Source organism: Esox lucius, chromosome 21, assembly GCF_011004845.1.
Source record: "Esox lucius isolate fEsoLuc1 chromosome 21, fEsoLuc1.pri, whole genome shotgun sequence".
NCBI classification, from domain to species: Eukaryota; Metazoa; Chordata; class Actinopteri; order Esociformes; family Esocidae; genus Esox; species Esox lucius.
The window spans coordinates 25,624,497-25,647,716 of NC_047589.1; the positions used below are offsets into that span (position 1 = coordinate 25,624,497).

The 23,220-nt window shown below is 48.9% G+C and overlaps 1 protein-coding gene across 2 annotated transcripts in view; it reads left to right on the plus strand.

Annotated features, from left to right (window-relative positions):
- Positions 1 to 23,220, plus strand: part of boc (BOC cell adhesion associated, oncogene regulated) — a 51,433-nt gene that overhangs the window by 3,165 nt on the left and 25,048 nt on the right. The window contains exon 1 of one of the 2 annotated variants that reach the window (XM_029116324.2): positions 20,704 to 20,968. The exons of the other annotated variant lie outside the window; for it this stretch is intronic. The gene's annotated coding sequence lies outside the window, so the exon portion shown is untranslated. Of the gene's footprint in view, positions 1 to 20,703; positions 20,969 to 23,220 lie in introns of those variants that run through there. 2 annotated transcript variants of the gene reach the window in all.

The window sequence follows — 23,220 nt, forward strand, 5'->3', positions numbered from 1 at the left end:
TAGTTCCGGCTGGATCTCAGATAGAGTTCTGACAAGCAGGAGAAACGAGCTCCTGGTGTGACCCCCCCCCCTCCGCCGCCCCCCCCCCCCAAAGCCCCACCCCTGTCTGAGGTACAATGGGGCCGCCAGGAGAAGGGCTTTTTAAACAACTGCAGCTCCTCTCTACTCCAATAACACCCACCACCCCACCCCCAAACCCCAACACCCAGTACCGGGCCATTATCTGAGTACACACCCACCACCACCATGCCATTAACTCACATGACTTCATGAAACACACCCCTGAAGTATTAATAGTGTAGATACTAACACATTACGGAAGTTTTACTAGTCTAGCTACTTACACACACCCCTGAAGTATTACTAGTGCAGATACTAATACAGAATCTACATGAGATGGTACCACAGAATCTACATCCCAACATGAGATGGTACCACAGAATCTACATCCCAACATGAGATGGTACCACAGAATCTACATCCCAACATGAGATGGTACCACAGAATCTACATCCCAACATGAGATGGTACCACAGAATCTACATCCCAACATGAGATGGTACCACAGAATCTACATCCCAACATGAGATGGTACCACAGAATCTACATCCCAACATGAGATGGTACCACAGAATCTACATCCCAATATGAGATGGTACCACAGAATCTACATCCCAATATGAGATGATAACACAGAACCTATAGAATTCAACATTGGTAGCACATAAATAGTTAGACCATCACCTAACCACATTCCCCTCAGCAGTATATAAGAACACCCCCCCCCCTGTCCCCCCGTCCCTCATCCTCTCTCTTTCCAACTCTCACCCCCCTTGGGTTCTTTCTTTCTTCTTCTCTCTCCATTCTCTCTTCCTCCTTCTCCACACATAATTGATTAAGAGCCGTTTCCATAAATCAATTTGGGACGCACATCAGTCAGAGCTGAATGGATGAGCCTCCCTCTGAGCCAGCGTTTTAATCTACCTCAGCATGCCCTGCCAGTCACACACACACACACACACACACACAATCATTTAAATCATTTGTTTGGATCCACCATGAAACATAAGTACAAAGGAGCCCAATATTCCATTGGTCACGTGGATTCTTGGGCTTGGACAAGTTGAATAATTTTTCTCCCAATATTCATAGATAAACAAAGCTACAAAGACAAATATCATCCACACTCACTGCCATGAATAGACAGAGAGAATGAGGTGAAGGAAGGAATAAAGAGAGGGACAAATGAGAAGGAGGTATGAATGAAAGGGGGGGAATTTGACTTGAAGGTGAAGAGCGGAGCTGTGGAGTTGAATATCTTCTGTGTTGTGGAGCCCTCATAGACCAAGAAGCTGTTTTCATGCAAAAAAAGACAGGAGCTTGGCTCCAAGCAGACTGCTGTTCTCCTCCCAGATAAAATTGCATTATTCCTCTCTAATAAGTGACCTCATATGCCTCCCTGTGCAATTAAATCCTGTTGTTTGACTGTTTTGATATGAGATGTATCCATGACGCCACCAACTCTTATTAGGACAGCAATGCCAACAAGTCACAATGCATTCTGGGATGGGGTGCTTGTCGACAGCTGCGTATGATATGAGCTGACTTTTGCACCCTCCTTTTCTGGCTGTCTTTTTGTTCTCTTGGTATTTTTCTCTCCCTTGATCTTTTGTCTTTCTTTGGACCCTTTTGTTCCCCTCTTCCTCCTCTGTTCCTCCCAAACTCCCTGTTTCTTTCCATCTCTTTTTCCCTCCTTCTCTCTCCCTGTTTTAGCTCCAGGGTGTTGGTTTTAGTGGTAGTGAAAGCTGCTTTGCCTTTAAAAACAGTTTGTCTTAATGAGAAGGGCGAGACCAAGGAAGGGCGGGGGGGGTCACAGCTGAACCGAATTGTGGTCCTTTCCTGTCTGAGGTGCTGCAAGTTGGGGTCAGACCCGGGGTCACAATGGCCCGTCATTCTGACTGGGTCCTGGTGCCGGTACTGATATGCTTTTGGGTGTGTGTGTGTGTCTGTGCGTGCGTGTGTGTGTGTGGGGAGGATTGTGTGTGTGTGCGTGTGTGTGTTTGTGTGCATAGAGAGCGAGGCAGGAGGCACATCTGTTTCTGATCTCCCAGGAAGGCTCAGGGCCTGGAGCTGCTGAGGTGGGGGGGGGGGGGGGGGGCAAGTGAATGGTCACACGCCATGCTGTCTCAGGTACAGAAAGGTGTGTGACCTTCAGTGGGTTCCAGTCCTGTTCTCTTCTCCTGGTGGTGACCACTCTGCTCCTCTGCTCCTCCTCCCCTTTGACCTCCTCTCTCCTCAGCTCCTCCATTCCAGTTAGTTTGATGTGTTATAGGTGAGTTAGGAGAAACGCCACGTTAGTCTATGAACAAAGCCTGTAAAACAGATGCACATTAACCAGCATGACTAACATGCTGCAGGAACACATCCCTTACCACACATACCCCTCACCACACACACCCTCACCACACACACCCCTCACCACACACACCCCTCACCACACACACCCCTCACCACACACACCCCTAAATACGCACACCCCTCACCACACACACCCCCACCACACACACCCCTCACCACACACTCCCCTCAATACGCACACCCCTCACCACACATACCCCTCATCACACACCCCTAACCATACCCCTCACCACACACACCCCTCAATACGCACACCCCTCACCACACACACCCTCACTACACACCCCTCACCACACATACCCCTCACCACACACACCCTCACTACACACCCCTCACCACACACACCCTCACTACACATCCCTCACCACACACACCCTCACTACACACCCCTCATCACACACACTCCTCACCACACACACCCCCACAAAACACACCCCTCACCACACACACCCCTTACCACACACACCCTCACTACACACCCCTTACCACACACACCCTCACTACACACCCCTCACCAAACACACCCCTCACCACACACACCCCTCACTACACACCCCTCACCAAACACACCCCTCACCACACACCCCTCAATACGCACACCCCTCACCACACACACCCCTCATCACACACCCCTAACCATACCCTTCACCACACACACCCTCACTACACACCCCTTACCACACACACCCTCACTACACACCCCTTACCACACACACCCTCACTACACACCCCTCACCAAACACTCCCCTTACCACACACACCCCTCACCAAACACACCCCTCACCACACACACCCCTCACTACACACCCCTCACCAAACACACCCCTCACCAAACACACCCCTCACCACACACACCCCTCACCACACACACCCCTCACCACACACACCCCTCACTACACACCCCTCACCACACACACCCCTTACCACACACACCCCCACCACACACACCCCCACAAAACACACCCCTCACTAAACACACACACCACACACACCCCTCACCACACACACCCCTCACTACACACCCCTCACTACACACCCCTCACCACACACACCCCCACAAAACACACCCCTCACTAAACACACACACCACACACACCCCTCACCACACACACCCCTCACTACACATCCCTCACCACACACACCCCTAACCATACACACCCATCACCACACACACCCCTCACCAAACACACCCTTCACCAAACACACCCCTCACTACACACACCCCTCACTACACACCTCTCACTACACACACATCCCTCACTACACACACCCCTGACTACACACACCTCAATATACACACACACCCCTCACTACACTCCCCCCCCCCCACACAGACACTCATACTTTCTCATCAGTACACACACACTCTCACACACTCATACTCGTTCATCAATGCACAGTCGCCCTCCTGTAGAATTTTGTTTTCCACTTAGACATTAAACTTTCCTAAACTGGTTCATGCCATATTTTTTGGCGTAAACAGATGAATCATCCACCTGTGCCAATAAAGCTGAATGCTCACGTCAGGAAAAGTCTTCACCCACTGCTCTACCGCTCAAACCCTCCAACACCCACCCCTCTCCATTTCAGTCCCCCAGGCCCTAAAAACTGCCTTGCACTTACCCCCCCCCTCTCCCCCTCCCCCCGCCTCCCCCTCTCCCCCGGGCCTTCCTCCTCTCCCCTAGGCTGCTCCAGAGAAGTTCTTTACAGCCCGTCACTCCTGCCAGAGCAGTAAAACCACATCTGGAATCACACTTTATCCTAGCCCCCCACACACACACAAACACACACACACACACAGAGCCAGAGCCGCACAAAAACACAACCATAACGAGGTACAAACGCTGAAATAACAGTTACCCTAAGCGAGATGTCCTAATGAGTTGCCCTAGTGGAGCTGCGGAGTACATGAAAGGAAGACATATGCACTCGCAGGTGTGTGGAAATTGTGGAGCACGGGTCGGCCATTTTGGATCCAACTGTGCTTTTAGTGTCGTCCATTCACAAAAACCATGTTGGACCATCGCAATCTAGTTTCCTTCTTTCTTACACAGTGTGTTATCCAGCATGCAAGCCGAGGCTGTCTGTGTGTCTGCGTCATTGTGTGTAGGTGGTTGTGTGTGAAAAACGGCGTGGATTGTCCTGGACGATGGAGCGTGTCTATATATACCTTTAATAAGGGCCTGTGTGCTGTGGTAATGGGAGGGTGGAGCTATGGCACTTGTTACTTCCCAGGAAATGTTGATAGAAGACAGAGATGTAACAGAACACAAAGAAATGCTTCTACGCATTGACGCATTGGTTGTGTCAGAAGAAGGTGTGTGTGTGTGTACTGTGTATTGTGAGTAAGGCTGCTATTGTTCTCACTGTGCCTCTGTTCCTCAGTTGGTTCCAGTCCACACGTCAGGCTGAGAAATGAAGTGACAGTGAAAAAAACAGAACCCCCCCCCCCCTGCTCCTCTTTTCAATGAAGTCTGAGAAATGAGAGGAATAACTCCTGAGAGATTGAGTTTCATTTGGAGCCCAGAGCCTCTTAACCAGAACCATGTGCTGCTCCTGGGCCAAGTGTGTGCGTGTCTGTGTGTGTGTATTTTTATAGTGTTCCTATCTGTGCTTGTTAGTGAGTGTGCATAAGCACATTTGTTTGTGTGTGTGTTTGTGTGTGGGTGGGGGGGGGGGCTAGGTCTTTGAGGGGAGGGTCTGGATGCTGTAAGTCAGGGCAGGGGAACATGCTATGTCTCTGAGGGGAGGGTCTGTAAGTCAGGGCAGGGGAACATGCTCTGACACAAGGAGGGGTGTACAATTAGAGTTGGGGGTATGAGGAGAGTGGAGGTATGAGGAGAGAGGAGAGTGGGGGTATGAGGAGAGAGGAGAGTGGAGGCATGAGGAGAGAGGAGAGTGGGGGTATGAGGAGAGAGGAGAGTGGAGGCATGAGGAGAGAGGAGAGTGGGGGTATGAGGAGAGAGGAGAGTGGAGGCATGAGGAGAGAGGAGAGTGGAGGTATGAGGAGGGAGGAAAATGGTGGTATGAGGAGAGGAGGAGAGTGGAGGTATGAGGAGAGAGGAGAGTGGAGTGGAGGTATGAGGAGAGAGGAGAGTGGAGGTATGAGGAGAGAGGAGAGTGGAGGTATTAGGAGAGAGGAGAGTGGAGGCATGAGGAGAGAGGAGAGTGGAGGTATGAGGAGTGGAGGAAAATGGTGGTATGAGGAGAGGAGGAGAGTGGAGGTATGAGGAGAGGAGAGTGGAGTGGAGGTATGAGGAGAGGAGAGTGGAGGTATGAGGAGAGAGGAGAGTGGAGGTATGATTGGAGGAGAGTGGGGGTATGAGGAGAGGAGAGTGGAGGTATGAGGAGAGGAGGAGAGTGGAGGTATGAGGAGAGGAGGAGAGTGGGGGTATGAGGAGAGAGGAGAGTGGAGGTATGAGGAGAGGAGAGTGGGGGTATGAGGAGAGAGGAAAGTGGAGGTATGAGGAGAGGAGGAGAGTGGGGGTATGAGGAGAGAGGAGAGTGGAGGTATGTGGAGAGGAGGAGAGTGGGGGTATGAGGAGAGAGGAGAGTGGAGGTATTAGGAGAGAGGAGAGTGGGGGTATGAGGAGAGAGGAAAGTGGAGGTATGAGGAGAGGAGGAGAGTGGGGGTATGAGGAGAGAGGAGAGTGGAGGTATGTGGAGAGGAGGAGAGTGGGGGTATGATTGGAGGAGAGTGGGGGTATGAGGAGAGGAGAGTGGAGGTATGAGGAGAGGAGGAGAGTGGAGGTATGAGGAGAGGAGGAGAGTGGGGGTATGAGGAGAGAGGAGAGTGGAGGTATGAGGAGAGGAGAGTGGAGGTATGAGGAGAGAGGAGAGTGGAGGTATGATTGGAGGAGAGTGGGGGTATGAGGAGAGGAGAGTGGAGGTATGAGGAGAGGAGGAGAGTGGAGGTATGAGGAGAGGAGGAGAGTGGGGGTATGAGGAGAGAGGAGAGTGGAGGTATGAGGAGAGGAGAGTGGGGGTATGAGGAGAGAGGAGAGTGGAGGTATGAGGAGAGGAGGAGAGTGGGGGTATGAGGAGAGAGGAGAGTGGAGGTATTAGGAGAGAGGAGAGTGGAGGCATGAGGAGAGAGGAGAGTGGGGGTATGAGGAGGGAGGAAAATGGTGGTATGAGGAGAGGAGGAGAGTGGAGGTATGAGGAGAGGAGGAGAGTGGGGGTATGAGGGGAGGAGGAAAATGGTGGTATGAGGAGAGGAGAGTGGAGGTATGAGGAGAGGAGAGTGGAGGTATGAGGAGAGAGGAGAGTGGAGGTATGATTGGAGGAGAGTGGGGGTATGAGGGGAGGAGAGTGGAGGTATGAGGAGAGGAGGAGAGTGGGGGTATGAGGAGAGAGGAGAGTGGGGGTATGAGGAGAGAGGAGAGTGGAGGTATGAGGAGAGGAGGAGAGTGGGGGTATGAGGGGAGGAGGAAAATGGTGGTATGAGGAGAGGAGGAGAGTGGGGGTATGAGGAGAGAGGAGAGTGGAGGTATGAGGAGAGGAGGAGAGTGGGGGTATGAGGGGAGGAGGAAAATGGTGGTATGAGGAGAGGAGGAGAGTGGGGGTATGAGGAGAGAGGAGAGTGGGGGTATGAGGAGAGAGGAGAGTGGAGGCATGAGGAGAGAGGAGAGTGGAGGTATGAGGAGGGAGGAAAATGGTGGTATGAGGAGAGGAGGAGAGTGGAGGTATGAGGAGAGAGGAGAGTGGAGTGGAGGTATGAGGAGAGAGGAGAGTGGAGGTATGAGGAGAGAGGAGAGTGGAGGTATTAGGAGAGAGGAGAGTGGAGGCATGAGGAGAGAGGAGAGTGGAGGTATGAGGAGTGGAGGAAAATGGTGGTATGAGGAGAGGAGGAGAGTGGAGGTATGAGGAGAGGAGAGTGGAGTGGAGGTATGAGGAGAGGAGAGTGGAGGTATGAGGAGAGAGGAGAGTGGAGGTATGATTGGAGGAGAGTGGGGGTATGAGGAGAGGAGAGTGGAGGTATGAGGAGAGGAGGAGAGTGGAGGTATGAGGAGAGGAGGAGAGTGGGGGTATGAGGAGAGAGGAGAGTGGAGGTATGAGGAGAGGAGAGTGGGGGTATGAGGAGAGAGGAAAGTGGAGGTATGAGGAGAGGAGGAGAGTGGGGGTATGAGGAGAGAGGAGAGTGGAGGTATGTGGAGAGGAGGAGAGTGGGGGTATGAGGAGAGAGGAGAGTGGAGGTATTAGGAGAGAGGAGAGTGGGGGTATGAGGAGAGAGGAAAGTGGAGGTATGAGGAGAGGAGGAGAGTGGGGGTATGAGGAGAGAGGAGAGTGGAGGTATGTGGAGAGGAGGAGAGTGGGGGTATGATTGGAGGAGAGTGGGGGTATGAGGAGAGGAGAGTGGAGGTATGAGGAGAGGAGGAGAGTGGAGGTATGAGGAGAGGAGGAGAGTGGGGGTATGAGGAGAGAGGAGAGTGGAGGTATGAGGAGAGGAGAGTGGAGGTATGAGGAGAGAGGAGAGTGGAGGTATGATTGGAGGAGAGTGGGGGTATGAGGAGAGGAGAGTGGAGGTATGAGGAGAGGAGGAGAGTGGAGGTATGAGGAGAGGAGGAGAGTGGGGGTATGAGGAGAGAGGAGAGTGGAGGTATGAGGAGAGGAGAGTGGGGGTATGAGGAGAGAGGAAAGTGGAGGTATGAGGAGAGGAGGAGAGTGGGGGTATGAGGAGAGAGGAGAGTGGAGGTATTAGGAGAGAGGAGAGTGGAGGCATGAGGAGAGAGGAGAGTGGGGGTATGAGGAGGGAGGAAAATGGTGGTATGAGGAGAGGAGGAGAGTGGAGGTATGAGGAGAGGAGGAGAGTGGGGGTATGAGGGGAGGAGGAAAATGGTGGTATGAGGAGAGGAGAGTGGAGGTATGAGGAGAGGAGAGTGGAGGTATGAGGAGAGAGGAGAGTGGAGGTATGATTGGAGGAGAGTGGGGGTATGAGGAGAGGAGAGTGGAGGTATGAGGAGAGGAGGAGAGTGGGGGTATGAGGAGAGAGGAGAGTGGGGGTATGAGGAGAGAGGAGAGTGGAGGTATGAGGAGAGGAGGAGAGTGGGGGTATGAGGGGAGGAGGAAAATGGTGGTATGAGGAGAGGAGGAGAGTGGGGGTATGAGGAGAGAGGAGAGTGGAGGTATGAGGAGAGGAGGAGAGTGGGGGTATGAGGGGAGGAGGAAAATGGTGGTATGAGGAGAGGAGGAGAGTGGGGGTATGAGGAGAGAGGAGAGTGGGGGTATGAGGAGAGAGGAGAGTGGAGGCATGAGGAGAGAGGAGAGTGGAGGTATGAGGAGGGAGGAAATGGTGGTATGAGGAGAGGAGGAGAGTGGAGGTATGAGGAGAGAGGAGAGTGGAGTGGAGGTATGAGGAGAGAGGAGAGTGGAGGTATGAGGAGAGAGGAGAGTGGAGGTATTAGGAGAGAGGAGAGTGGAGGCATGAGGAGAGAGGAGAGTGGAGGTATGAGGAGTGGAGGAAAATGGTGGTATGAGGAGAGGAGGAGAGTGGAGGTATGAGGAGAGGAGAGTGGAGTGGAGGTATGAGGAGAGGAGAGTGGAGGTATGAGGAGAGAGGAGAGTGGAGGTATGATTGGAGGAGAGTGGGGGTATGAGGAGAGGAGAGTGGAGGTATGAGGAGAGGAGGAGAGTGGAGGTATGAGGAGAGGAGGAGAGTGGGGGTATGAGGAGAGAGGAGAGTGGAGGTATGAGGAGAGGAGAGTGGGGGTATGAGGAGAGAGGAAAGTGGAGGTATGAGGAGAGGAGGAGAGTGGGGGTATGAGGAGAGAGGAGAGTGGAGGTATGTGGAGAGGAGGAGAGTGGGGGTATGAGGAGAGAGGAGAGTGGAGGTATTAGGAGAGAGGAGAGTGGGGGTATGAGGAGAGAGGAAAGTGGAGGTATGAGGAGAGGAGGAGAGTGGGGGTATGAGGAGAGAGGAGAGTGGAGGTATGTGGAGAGGAGGAGAGTGGGGGTATGATTGGAGGAGAGTGGGGGTATGAGGAGAGGAGAGTGGAGGTATGAGGAGAGGAGGAGAGTGGAGGTATGAGGAGAGGAGGAGAGTGGGGGTATGAGGAGAGAGGAGAGTGGAGGTATGAGGAGAGGAGAGTGGAGGTATGAGGAGAGAGGAGAGTGGAGGTATGATTGGAGGAGAGTGGGGGTATGAGGAGAGGAGAGTGGAGGTATGAGGAGAGGAGGAGAGTGGGGGTATGAGGAGAGGAGGAGAGTGGGGGTATGAGGAGAGAGGAGAGTGGAGGTATGAGGAGAGGAGAGTGGGGGTATGAGGAGAGAGGAAAGTGGAGGTATGAGGAGAGGAGGAGAGTGGGGGTATGAGGAGAGAGGAGAGTGGAGGTATTAGGAGAGAGGAGAGTGGAGGTATGAGGAGAGAGGAGAGTGGGGGTATGAGGAGGGAGGAAAATGGTGGTATGAGGAGAGGAGGAGAGTGGAGGTATGAGGAGAGGAGGAGAGTGGGGGTATGAGGGGAGGAGGAAAATGGTGGTATGAGGAGAGGAGAGTGGAGGTATGAGGAGAGGAGAGTGGAGGTATGAGGAGAGAGGAGAGTGGAGGTATGATTGGAGGAGAGTGGGGGTATGAGGAGAGGAGAGTGGAGGTATGAGGAGAGGAGGAGAGTGGGGGTATGAGGAGAGAGGAGAGTGGGGGTATGAGGAGAGAGGAGAGTGGAGGTATGAGGAGAGGAGGAGAGTGGGGGTATGAGGGGAGGAGGAAAATGGTGGTATGAGGAGAGGAGGAGAGTGGAGGTATGAGGAGAGAGGAGAGTGGAGGTATGAGGAGAGGAGGAGAGTGGGGGTATGAGGGGAGGAGGAAAATGGTGGTATGAGGAGAGGAGGAGAGTGGGGGTATGAGGAGAGAGGAGAGTGGGGGTATGAGGAGAGAGGAGAGTGGAGGTATGAGGGGAGAACTATTAACAAGTGCCATTGTTTTTCTAATTAGTGCTTTTGGGGTAGATTTTCTTACGGACTGTCAAACCTCCCTTTGAAGCTTTTAGAGTGGAGCATGTGTGAGTGTATGTGTGTTTGTGCGTGTGTTTGTGCGTGCATGCAGGTTTTGGTGAGCTGGAGAACTTGTGTGTGTGTGTGTGTGAAAGAGAATGTGTAACAGTGAGTATGTTTTTGAATTTCAACATTATCCTTCCATCTGTTATTTATTTAGTGCTCAGACACAAACTATGTGGGATCAGTCTCATTATATAGAAACTCGCTTTCTGGTCCATTCATACATACACGTGTACACACACAAAGGCGCCCCAAAGTTTCACATTTTCTACACACACAAACACACACACACACTTGTGTCTGTGCCAGTTCATTAAAATGCTGGGGCTCAGATTCTGCGTCCTTGCTGTATTCCGTAGCTCCAGAGTGGAGGACATTTTTCTTTGTCTTTTCTTCCCTCTCAACCCTCTATTCTCTTTTGCTTCCTTATTCTGCTGTTTTTTTCCAGCGAGTCTGTTGCTCTTGTCGTGGCTTTGATCACCCCCCCTCCCCCAGTTTCCCCCCCTCCACTCTCACTTCCCCGTCCCTCCTCCTCTTTCGCTCCCCCTTATCCCTCGCTTTCTTCTCCTTCTCTCTCCAGCTCCCCCTCTTCTCCATCTTCTCCTCTCTCCATCTCCCCCTCTTCTCCATCTTCTCCTCTCTCCATCTCCCCCTCTTCTCCATCTTCTCCTCTCTCCATCTCTCCCTCTTCTCCATCTTCTCCTCTCTCCATCTCCCCCTCTTCTCCATCTTCTCCCTCTCTTTCCACCACCTTTCTTTCAGGGACTCTAGCCAGCTCACATGAGCGGAGTCTGCCAGGATTAATGGGTGTGTGTGGATTAATGTGTGTTTGTGGAATAATGTGTGTGTCTGTGGATTAATGTGTGTATGGATTAATGTGTGTGTACGGATTAATGTGTGTGTGGATTAATGTGTGTGTGGATGATGTGTGTTTGTGGAATAACGTGCGTATGGATTAATGTGTGTATGTTGATTAATGTGTGTGTGTGGATTAATATGTGTTTACGGAATAATGTGTGTTTATGGAATAACGTGTATGGATTCATGTGTGTGTGGATTAATGTGTGTTTCTGGAATAATGTGTGTATGGATTAATGTGTGTGTGTGGGTTAATGTGTGTTTCTGGAATAATGTGTGTGTGTGTGTGGACAATCACATAAAAATGTTGTCTCCCCACATGGCCAGAGATTCCTAGAGAAAGCCTGTGTGCTTCGTCTGTGGTCTCCGAAACAAACCTTAAGTGGATGTAGTCATCATAGCAGCGTAGGACCCTCAAGCCCAATGCTTGTTTGGCTCAGAAGATAAGCAGGTCAAGTGCTGGTCGGTCACTGGATGGAAGTGGTGTTGGATGACCAGTAGGGGGCGTTCTGATCTAAATATCCCAATGCCCCAGGGCAGAGATGGGGACAATCCTCTGTGTATGATGCTGTCCCCTGGATGTAACCTTAAACGGACATCCTGACTCTCTGCGGTCACTTAAGGTCCCATGGCACTTATCAGAGGAGTAGGGGTGTTAACCTCGAGTGTCCTGGCTAACTTCCTAGTTTCCAATTGGCTCATTCTTCCCCCTCCTCCCCCTGTAACTAAGACAAATCATTAAGTGCTATATCTGCTACAGTATATACAATCACTAATGTACTTATTTAAGTTGCATTAGCTAAACAGTGATTTATGTATTTCACACTGGCCTTGTAAGAGAAAAGTCCCACGCACCAGAAAGACTGGAATACCAGGAATGACCCAAAATCTCTGGTCTTGCCCCTCTGACACGGTCTTGGGTCGCTTTGGGGGGAGAGGGGTGTCTGTGTTTGTACTCCATGGAGGCCTTCTGTTTCTAAAAAAAAAAACTATGGGAGTCTATCAGAGCAAAGCGACACAATGTTACAACGCGTTGAAATTCTTCCTGAAATCACAAAGTCCTAAAAATAACCCTCTTATTGAAGCCATGTGTGGAATTGAGGGAGTGTTTTGAAGGGGGAGAGGGGGGAGAGAAGGGGAGAGAGGTGTGGGCCGGTGTACTGTGGTGGGTCGTGGAGAGGGAGGGAGGGAGAATGAATCAAACCAGAGAGAAAAAAAACAGTTAGTCTTTTCTCTGAGCTCTGATAATAACACCACGTGGACCCCCGCCACACAACGTTTATTTACTCTCACAACTCTCCGTACACACACACACACACACACACAATCACACACACACTTCTCACACACTCGTTTACATACTCATACACATTTGCGCTCCATCCCACATGGTTGCACTTGGATAGGCACTCTGTCCATCTTTCTCTTTTATCTCCCCCGACTCACTCTCACAACACACACACAGATTGTAGTGTGGTAATGGTCTCCTGGGGTGACACAGGGTGTTGGGGGGGTGGTGGTATTAATGTCCAGGTGTTTCTGGTTAGGGCCTGTCCCTGAAAGAGAGTGGGGGAGACAGGAGAGATGTGAGGAAGGTCCAAGATGAAGAAACGGAACACGTTTGAAGAAACATTAAACAGAGATTGATTCTTGTAAGAATTCTTCACTGGATTTACATGCGATCACCTCATTCATGTACTCACTCATGTACTCACTCATGTACTAAAACATTATTCACTTCCTGTACTAAAACACCATTCACCTCCTGAACTAAAACACTATTCACCTCCTGTACTAAAACACCATTCACCCTCTGTACTAAGACACCATTCACCTCCTGAACTAAAACACCATTAACCTCCTGTATTAAAACACTATTCACCTCCTGTGCTAAAACACAATGATCCTCCTGTACTAAAACATTATTCACCTCCTGTACTAAAACACTATTCACCTCCTGTGCTAAGACACCATTCACCTCCTGTCCTAAGTTACCATTCACCTCCTGTATTAAAACACTATTCACCTCCTGTACTAAAACACCATTCACCCCCTGTACTAAGGCACCATTCACGTCCTGTACTAAAACACCATGATCCTCCTGTACTAAAACAATATTCACCTCCTGTACTAAAACATTATTCACCTCCTGTACTAAAACACTATTCACCTCCTGTACTAAAACACCATTTACATCCAGTACTAAAACACTATTCACCTCATGTACTAAGATCCCATTCACCTCCTGTACTAGGACACCATTCACCTCCTGTACTAGGACACCATTAACCTCCTGTACTAAGACACCATTCACCTCCTGTACTAGGACACCATTCACCTCCTGTACTAAGACACCATTCACCTCCTGTACTAAAACACCATTCACCTCCTGTACTAAGACACCATTCACCTCCTGTACTAGGACACAATTCACCTCTTGTACTAAGACACCATTCACCCCCTGTACTAAGACACCATTCACTTCCTGTACTAGGACACAATTCACCTCTTGTACTAAGACACCATTCACCCCCTGTACTAAGACACCATTCACTTCCTGTACTAGGACACCATTCACCTCATGTACTAAAACACCATAGCTCCCAGTTTAATAATCTTCTAACCCTAACCTGTAGAATCTATCACAGAGCATTTTTGGTGGGTTGGAATCTCTGTAAAAGGTAGTTGTAATTTTTTGATTGGCTATAAAGGCTGTCAGTCTTTGTAAGTGACAGATGCTGAGCTGGGTGAGTGGGTGGTGGGAAGGGGGTGGGACCTCTGTGGCAAGCGTGTGGTTGGACGCTGTGCCGGAAGGCGGTGTCTGCTTATTTGATAAGAACTCGTCCGTCTGGAAGAAAAATAAACAAAAGAGTGTGGTGCTACTGGAGGCTCAGGAAGAGATGTTACTGGAGCACAACACAATATTTATACCACAGTACACACACACACACAAAACACATGCATACTGACACACTGACAGAATACACACACACACACACTGACACAATACACACACCATACCTTTACAATACCTCTGAGAATTTCAGACACACACAGTTAGCATTTTAGTCATTAAGCAGACTCTTATAGTTGTGAGAGCACATGCTCAACCAGCTGACTTACAGTGACACACTCATACAGATACAGAAACGTGGACACACTGTCCTTCATTGAATTACACACACTTCACACACACTTGTGATGTACAATGAAGCGCTCTTCATTCACGTGACAGTCAGACTTATTGTTGTTCATAGCAACCTGTGGAACAATAGAGGAAAGAGATATTTTCTGAAAGAGCAAGAGACCAGGTTCTATCCCACATTATGGGTTCTTGAGCAGGAGACCAGGTTCTATTCCACATTATGGGTTCATGAGCAGGAGACCAGGTTCTATTCCACATTATGGGTTCATGAGCAGGAGACCAGGTTCTATTCCACATTATGGGTTCATGAGCAGGAGACCAGGTTCTATTCCACATTATGGGTTCATGAGCAGGAGACCAGGTTCTATTCCACATTATGGGTTCATGAGCAGGAGACCAGGTTCTATTCCACATTATGGGTTCATGAGCAGGAGACCAGGTTCTATTCCACATTATGGGTTCATGAGCAGGAGACCAGGTTCTATTCCACATTATGGGTTCATGAGCAGGAGACCAGGTTCTATTCCACATTATGGGTTCATGAGCAGGAGACCAGGTTCTATTCCACATTATGGGTTCATGAGCAGGAGACCAGGTTCTATTCCACATTATGGGTTCATGAGCAGGAGACCAGGTTCTATTCCACATTATGGGTTCATGAGCAGGAGACCAGGTTCTATTCCACATTATGGGTTCATGAGCAGGAGACCAGGTTCTATTCCACATTAGGGGTTCATGAGCACAACGGGCAACTGCTCACACCTCTGGAGCGTCATAAAGACACCGGTCACATGTATTGTAATACAGCATACCCTTGCAGTGAGTCCACAGAGCGGTGCTGTTTCGATGACATTCTGTGTGTCTGTCTGTCTGTGTGGGTGTGTGTGTGTGTGTGTGTGTGTGTGTGTGGGGGGGGGGGGGGGGTCTGAGCCAGGGATGTAGAGTGTTATTGGCTGTTATTGGTTCTCATTCCTGTGTGATTGAGTCTGCAGCCTGCTGACCCGGGCTCTGCTGAGGTCAGAGGGAATTGTGTGTCATGCCCCGGAACGTCTCCTGGTTACGACCCGATTGGTTTTCTGCTGGGATCTCGTGTTTCACACTGGATCTCTGCAGTCGTTGGGTAACATAATGAAGCAGCGTATCTGTGTATTCAAATGTAAATGAATGTAAGGCTTCCCCTGTCACTTGGTCACTTGGTTGGAGGGCTTGGTTGGAGCGCTCTTAACACCAGTGAGAATGGATGCACTGCTTGAGCCACACTGTGTGAGAGGGTCCGCTCAGTGACCTAAATGTCTATGGAATCGGTGTTTAGGGTGGAAGGTCTGACGTGTTCTGTCCATTGTGTTCTCGTGGTCACTGTTTTGGCACGTACTGTTTTGCGTACGAATAACTGTATCCGAAGGGGGTTCCGTGGGCCTCTCAGCCTCCAACACCATGTCCGTCTCCAGGGGGAGAAGGTTGTGACTGAACATAACTCCATTCCTAGTGGGTGTAGTTTGGGTTATGAGTGTAAATCTGTGAGTTGTGACTCTGGTGTGGTTGTAACTCTCTTCCTGCATGGTGTAATGGAGGTTTTGACAGCAGCTTTAACTCAGCTGGGCTGTAGGTAGGACTCTGGGTGGGGGTGCATTAGGAGAAGGGCTGAGGATTGCGAGAGACCCCACAATACGATGTTATCACTGTACTTCGGTCCTCATGCCACACCTTTTGCTATTCTCACAATTCTATATGTCTGGTGAGTCCATAGTTGGATTTGACTGGGATTTTTCAGACGTTTTGCCTATCAGGTGGCTGTTCCAGGGGTTGTGTGATAAAAAAATGGAACGGTTTTGTGATACGTGCATCGGAAGACATGTCATGATCTTTGTCTCTCTCAATCCTGCTGGAAGTTCGTGTTGATGATCCATGGTGACATTAGAAATAGGGTTTGATATTAAGTTTAAAAACAATTCTACCCGATTCAAGAACAATTTGTGACTTTAGTTGTAACTGGTGAATGTTAGGTTGTGGTGAATGTTGAGTTGTGGTGAATGTTGAGTTGCACTGAATGTTAAGTTGCGGTGAATGTTAAGTTGTGGTGAATGTTAAGTTATGCCTTTAGTTCTAACTGGTGAATGTTAAGTTGCAGTGAATGTTAAGTTGGGGTGAATATTAGTTGTTCTACATGACATTTCAGCGGGCCTGGGTTGTACTGTGAGTTGGAACTCCTGCTCTAACTGGGTCCAGATGCGGCAGACCCTCCTAATTGGACCTGGAGCCGCTCAAATCCCAGAACCACTCAGCACAGCCTGGGTACTGTTTCAGTCCAGTGCAGTGCTGTAATGGCCAGGATTGGCCTGGATTGGCCTGGATTGGCTTAGCATAGCCTTGGTTAAGCTACGTGGCTATGAGAAGTAACATGAGAGCCACACTCACGTAACCTGAATTAGTTTTTCTCACAAGTCTCCCATTTATTTCCGAATGAGACAACAGTTTCATTCTGGCATGTGTTGTAGCCTACCATTGGGGGGGGTTCTGATGGATGATACTGATGGATGATACTGGGTACAGACTCTAAAATGGAGGATTGCAGTTCGAGGGGAGTACGCTTGCCCCAAGCTCAGTTCTGTGTTTGTTGTGTTACTAAACAGGATTAGGTTGAGGTGGAATAAGTCGCTTCTAGGATCTGGGCCTGCGGGGTGCGTCTGCAATGCGTGGGCGACGTCAGGGTCGACTGGTACGAGATACGAGTGCAGAACTCCCGGGGTTGAGAGGAGCCTGTGGGTTTATCAGAGGGTTTTGGATGGGAACTAGCGGAGGGAGGAAGGCTGAGAGAGATCTGAAACTGTTGAGCAAATCTGCCTTGAAAAATGTTTGACGTTTCCCTTTTATCAAGCACCTGGTTTTATCATTCTCCCCTCCTACATATGGCTCTGTTTGGACCTCTCTGTCTCACTCTCCCTGTTCTTTTCCTCCCCTCATCCATCTCTCTCTCACCCTCCCTACTTTCCTCTCTTGCATTCCTCCTCTCCCTCCCTCCTTTTCCTCCGTTCATCCATCTACCCCCCCCACCCCCCCACCTCCCTCTCTCACACTTCCTGCTCTCTGCCCAGCCAGACGGTCATAATTAACAGGGAAAACGATAGTCCCCCGGCTCTCTGGAGCTCGGTACACACACTGCCCTGAGTGTGTGTGTGTGTGTGTGTGTGTGTGCGTGCGCCTGTGTGCGCGTGCGTGTGTGTGTGCACGTGTGTGTGCTATGCATAAACGCAGGTCTCTGTTTCCTTGTACCTCCAGACTTGGCCTGTGCTCCCACTCTTCTCAATACTTCTTTATGCTCAGCAGTAAAGCATGATCTCACCAACTCCAAAAAACACATTAAATCATTTACAGTCTCCAGATCAGAACAGAAACACAACGGGGTCCACATGAATGCATGCACACACTGCACACAACTTTTTGGGGACCAAGAATTTCTTGACATCAAAATCCTATTTTCCTAGCCCCAGACCTAATGCCCTGATCCTTAAATCGTCTTTGTTTATGAGGCCTGTCAAAATGTCCATCCTTTACTATACTGGTCGTCATTGCACCGCTAAGTGTACACACACATACCCACACACACATACACAAGCACAGTGAGATCCGGCTCCGAGAGAGATAGAATAATAAAAGCTCAGGAAATGAAATGTCCCAAGGCAGAGGACTGACTTGGGGTGTGTGTGTCACTGAATTAACCATGTAAGGGGACAAAACCAGGGTTAAATCATAAATGGTTGACTAATGGGCACATTTTTACTGTTGCCATTTTGAAAAATGTTCTTGTCGGAAGTTTTAGATTTAGGGCAAAACCTACCATTGGAGTTATGGTTAGAATCAGGGTCAGGGATTAGGCTAGGTTAAGTTTAGGCATAAATGTCAGGTTACTGAGGTTGATGATAGGTTTTGGGTTAGGCCGAGTTTGAGGTTTGGGTTAGAGTAAGGTTTAGGGTTAGGATTAATAATAGTAGGAGAATCAACTTTGGTGTGCCCATTAAAAATAAAAGTGTGTGTGTGTGTGTGTGTGTGTGTGGGTTGGTTGGTTGTGTGTGTGTAAGTGAAAGAGTAGACCTACATTATTAATGGCTCAACGTTACTTTCAGCTTGTTATCTGTGCATGATTCCAGGCCTGTGTATTTGGTCCCCAGATTAACACTAGCGGGCGGTTTCACTGTACACTGACTAATCCTAGTCCTGGATTAAAAAAAAGAATGTCCACTGAGCATGATTCTTTTAGTCCCGGAATGGGCTTGATCTGTGTCCTTGACACTGTCGCTATGGATACAATTAAGTGTACGTGTACTACAGTGTGCAGTCATACAATACCGTGTGTGTGTGTGTTACGGATTCATTCTAGGTTTTTACCACAGCAAGGAAGTGACACAACTGGGGGAGGGCGCAGTCCCAGACCGAAGGGTCTGGATCTTAAACGTGTTCTTCAGCCGTGACCAACATCTTCCCATCCAGGAACACAGCGTTAACATTACCAACATTCAGCCGCTACACAAACAGGCCAGTTTCCCTCTGTCCTTCCCCTCAGCTTACCACTCCCTCTCCATCAGTGGAATGAGAGCCTTCATAACAATCTGCATGACAATCTGCGTCTGGCTCAGTAATGAGGGTACGTAGTTAGGAGGGGATGGGTGGGGGGGGGGGGCTTGTGGAGGACAAACCAGTTGAAGGGGAGCATTGCATGCTGGGACAGCAGCCTGCTGAGAGAAGGGCATTCTGGGAGGTGGTCTCCTGCGGGCAGGGCCTCTGGGGGCTGCAGTATGGTTAATGGGCCTTTCATGGCCAGGCTCCAAAGCCTTTTGTCCAGGCCTAATTCAGCCTTCGCAGAATAGAGAGGACAGCTCAGAATGTGGGGGGGGGGGGGGGGGGGTACGGTTGAGATTTTGTTTGGGACCCTCTCTCTTTATCTGTCTGCTCCTGGTGGCCACTGCAGAGTGTGACAACCACATAGAATCAGTCCCATCAGAACAACAGAAAGATAACGGAATCCAAACGGCAACATGGGAAAAATACCTATGATGCTTCTACAAACCATGCGTGACTGTGTGTGTTAATCCAATTAAGGTCACTGTATAGAAATGTTCTAAAAGAATATGCCTGCTTCCTTCATTAACATGTCTATAGTGTCTTCAGAATACATGCCTACCTGATGGATATTAACTAGCTGGAGGTGGCGTGCATAAAGGACAGGTCAGACCAACCGCAGACCAGCTTTAACACACACACATAACCCAGTACCTCCCGAAACGCATACCACACACACTTCACACACTTTCACCTGAACAAGAGCAACAGGTGTCACAAACGGACACAGCTTTGTGTGCCAGTCACCCCCCCCACCCCCCGCTGGGTTGCCATAACTCCCCAGGTAGACGGTGGGAGTTCCTCCATTCTGCTAGGGGACAAGGTTGCCAGATTCCCACCAACGCCCTACGCCCCCCTCGACACCCCCACACCCCCGACCAGCCCCTCTCAAAGCCCTGATCCTGGTCAGAAAAGTACTGGCCCCTCTCAAAGCCCGGATCCTGGTCAGAACAGTACCGGCCCCTCTCAAAGCCCTGATCCTGGTCAGAACAGTACCGGCCCCTCTCAAAGCCCAGATCCTGGTCAGAACAGTACCGGCCCCTCTCAAAGCCCAGATCCTGGTCAGAACAGTACCGGCCCCTCTCAAAGCCCCGATCCTGGTCTGAACAGTCAGTTATTAATGAACTGGACAGGAGGGGCTCCATTTGGGACTGGCATTTCAAAGTGCACTGATTGAAGTGAAGCGGAGAATTCCAGAGGCGAGTGCGCCTGGGTTCTTTGCTGTGATCACTGTGGTATGAGGGAGAGCGAAAGATAAAGTGAAAGAGAGATACTGAAAGAGAGACAGAGTGCAAGAGAGAGGGTGTGCAGTGCCTCTGACTGAGTTGTTCCTTGTACACAACACCACAGCTGGGCCAGAGAAGCCTGCAGGATTCAATAGATGGGGGTCAATACAAACTCTGTGGGGACTAAAGCATACCAAATCAAGGGGGACACCAGTCTACTGGAGTAGGGGGAGGGGGGCATTTTTCTTCTCCCTCACTGGATAACATTTAGAGAGAGAGTTTTTCAAACTCCTTCAGCACAGGTACATACATGCGTTATAACAACACATGCCATCGTTAAGCATGGCGGTGAGATCCACAGCTCAGTGAAATTACAGTCTGGTCCTTGGGGGAACTGGAAGGCTTCACCAAACTGAGGTTTGGGAACGAGTCCCTATTGTTCTGATCCCTCCCCTTCTAGGGAAGTGGGAGGACCCGAAAAGGCGTCGCAAAAGAGCGAATTGTTTGAGAGCTCAGTCATCCAAAAACGGCCTTTCAATGAGAGAACTTGGGGAGCCGAAGAAAATGTCGGTGGCATCGCAGTAAATTACTAAAGCAGAAGCGCTTTAGAGGGAAAAGAAAAAGTGAAGGTTTCCCCCCCCGGATTTTACAGAATTAAAAAGCAGAGAAAGAGATCGAGTGGTCTCGAGGAGTGACCACCAAATACAGCACGTTTGGTAAGTTTTACTCTCTACTAATGATCCATGTTTTGCTTTACTACGTGAAGTAATAACACATGCTTTACAAGTTAAAAGGTGACTTTCTCTGTTATAAATATATTCTCGAGGTATCATGTTTTACCCACGTATATGCAAACATAAACCGTGTAAGTTTAGTGTTTTTCGGGGCTTTTGCGGGATGCGGATACCTCGAAGACTGTGTGTGCACCAATTGTTTTGTTTCCACGTCTTTATTTTATCCTACTACATTTCAGGCAAAGTCAAAAGAAATGAAGTCCGTGACTAATATTGCCAACATGGAAGGAAACGGCTGTGAAAACACGCATTTGAAAAAGTTATCTTTGAAAGTAATTTGAATATAGTTTTGGGACGCATTGAATGATGGGGGTAGTAGCTTTAGGCTGAGCGACCATTTCTGCTTTCAGATTTCAGAATTGCATCCTTTTTTTGCTAATTTACTTCATCGAGTTTTTGATATTTGTGTTTAAATTCGTTTTTTCTTATTCTCATGATATAACAATGTATGATTTGTGGTTAAAAAGTCTAGTTTTTGAACAAAAAGTGTGTAGAATTTTGCAGGCCTCAGCCCGCAGCCGTTCCCATAGAGGAGGGTAACAGAAAACAGACACGGCAGGCGCTGCCAAATTCCCTCCTCATATCAATGTTTCATTGCCTAAACTACATGTTATTTATTAGCCTGCTTTACCATAAAATGGCCTTTAAACATTTTTATCTTATGACACAAAGTGTTAGCACCACTAATTGTGTACTTTTAAAAAGAACCAATTCCTGTCATCTGAATCAAACTTCGAGTGCGCAAGAATAACCTAATTACAAAAAAATTGACAGCTGGGCAACTCTTCTGAAACATCAATGCGGTGGAATGCCTGAATGTCTTTTAGCTTTGAGCTGTCAAGAACGTCTCTCAATGCGTCTCATATCACCCATTCGCTGAGGAATGATTTAATGAGAAATAGTTTTTTTTCTAATCCAATGGCGCTAATGAGCTCTTGGCGAGTCCTAGCCTGGGTGTCAGTCTCACTGGGGGTCGGCGGGGGAAATGGAGAGGTTTTAGAGAACAGCCGAAGAGGTTCGGGTTTCAAACCTCCAGGTGTCGTTTTGTTATTTGAATTGCATTTAGCCCAACTGACTGGCATAGAAAACCCACCAAAAGTTAACAAACACGCTAGAGATAAGAAATTGTTTTATCCCAGTCCATAATGTCAGTAGGATTAAAATAGAATAAAGAACTCATCAATTCAACTAAATAAGAGTATTGTTTTTTGAATAGGCCATGTTTGACTTGAGTTGGTTCCAGTGCCCCTGGCCGAGTGTAAGGAACCTCTTATTTGGTAGCTCTGCTGTGGTAGTTTGTTGTCGATCATCGGCGGTCGGGTGGATCAAAGCAAAGTTCTAATTGATTCCAGTCTGATTATCTGCAAGGCTTTCTAGCGATTTCCCCGTCTTCTGACCTTATTTGGTGGCGCAGCCACTAGCTATGCGCTGATGAACGCACAGATTCAACTGTTACATTTCCATGCCAGGCCAAGATTAACTATTCGTTACCGGGTAACAACAATTCCTTAACTGGTAAGAACAGAATTCAAGTGTTGAATCATAGGTCTTCTTTGTACAGACAACACCGGGCCATCAGTTTTATTTGTGACATAAACAGGTGTAGACGGGCAGAACATTTGTTAATAGATTTCTTCAATAATGCAACGTTTTAATTGGGTAAGAGCGATAAAACGGGTTGTAAGTTTTGAAAAAGCAAATGACTGGTCGTTATTTTTATAGCCTAATAGGTGCATGTTTGGTTCACTCAGCAAGTATGTCTTTTTTTCCATGGATTGTTTGGCTCTTTTGAATAGCCCTTGTTTTGACAGTGATTTAACGATAGATCTCTTCTTGCTTGCCTATTTTTTGAAAAGTTCTGGTTCTGGCTCTAACTTTGGGCAGGATTGCTCTTGTACTGGAGTTGTTCCGGCTTTGAGTTCATGGGTAATGCTTACTTTGCCTAGGTTTTGGTTGCTGTGTTTTGTTTTTGTTCTGATGCCACGGATTTATTGGCACTGAGTCCATGGATAGTTCTGGTTCTGGCTATGATTCTGGGTGGAGAGGTCTTTAGATCTTATTCTTGCTGTGGGACTTTTCAAGCGTTGTCCAACTTCTGGCTAAGACTATGGAAAAGCTTACTGTTTTCTTAGAGGGTGTAACATTTATGTTAATTGACAAAAGCAGAAAAAACC